This window comes from Sinocyclocheilus grahami, unplaced genomic scaffold, assembly GCF_001515645.1.
Source record: "Sinocyclocheilus grahami isolate Dianchi unplaced genomic scaffold, SAMN03320097.WGS_v1.1 scaffold863.1, whole genome shotgun sequence".
NCBI classification, from domain to species: Eukaryota; Metazoa; Chordata; class Actinopteri; order Cypriniformes; family Cyprinidae; genus Sinocyclocheilus; species Sinocyclocheilus grahami.
In genome coordinates, this window is record NW_015506042.1 from 572,112 (window position 1) to 572,494 (window position 383).

Here is a 383-nt window from a genome sequence, read left to right on the forward strand (position 1 = left end):
TTTGTTTTTGCCCCCTTTTTTCATGAGCTGAACTCAAAGATCTAAGACTTTTTCTATGTACACAAAAGGCCTATTTCTCTCAAATATTGTTCACAAATCTGTCTAAATCAGTGTTAGTGAGCAGTTCTCTTTTGCCGAGATAATCCATCCACCTGAAGATGCTGATTAGACAGCATGATTATTGCACAGGGTGTGCCTTAGGCTGGCCACAAAAAAAGACCACTCTAAAATGTGCAGTTTTATCACACAGCACAATGCCACAGATGTTGCAAGTTTTGAGGGAGCGTGCAATTGGCATGGTGACTGCAGGAATGTCCACCAGAGCTGTTGCCCGTGAATTGAATGTTCATTTCTCTACCATAAGCCGTCTCCAAAGGCGTTTC

At 42.3% G+C, this 383-nt stretch overlaps 1 protein-coding gene across 1 annotated transcript in view; it reads left to right on the top strand.

Moving 5' to 3' along the window:
• Positions 1-383, top strand: part of LOC107563227 (ral guanine nucleotide dissociation stimulator-like 1) — a 15,879-nt gene that overhangs the window by 11,215 nt on the left and 4,281 nt on the right. The gene's annotated exons all lie outside the window — the stretch shown is intronic.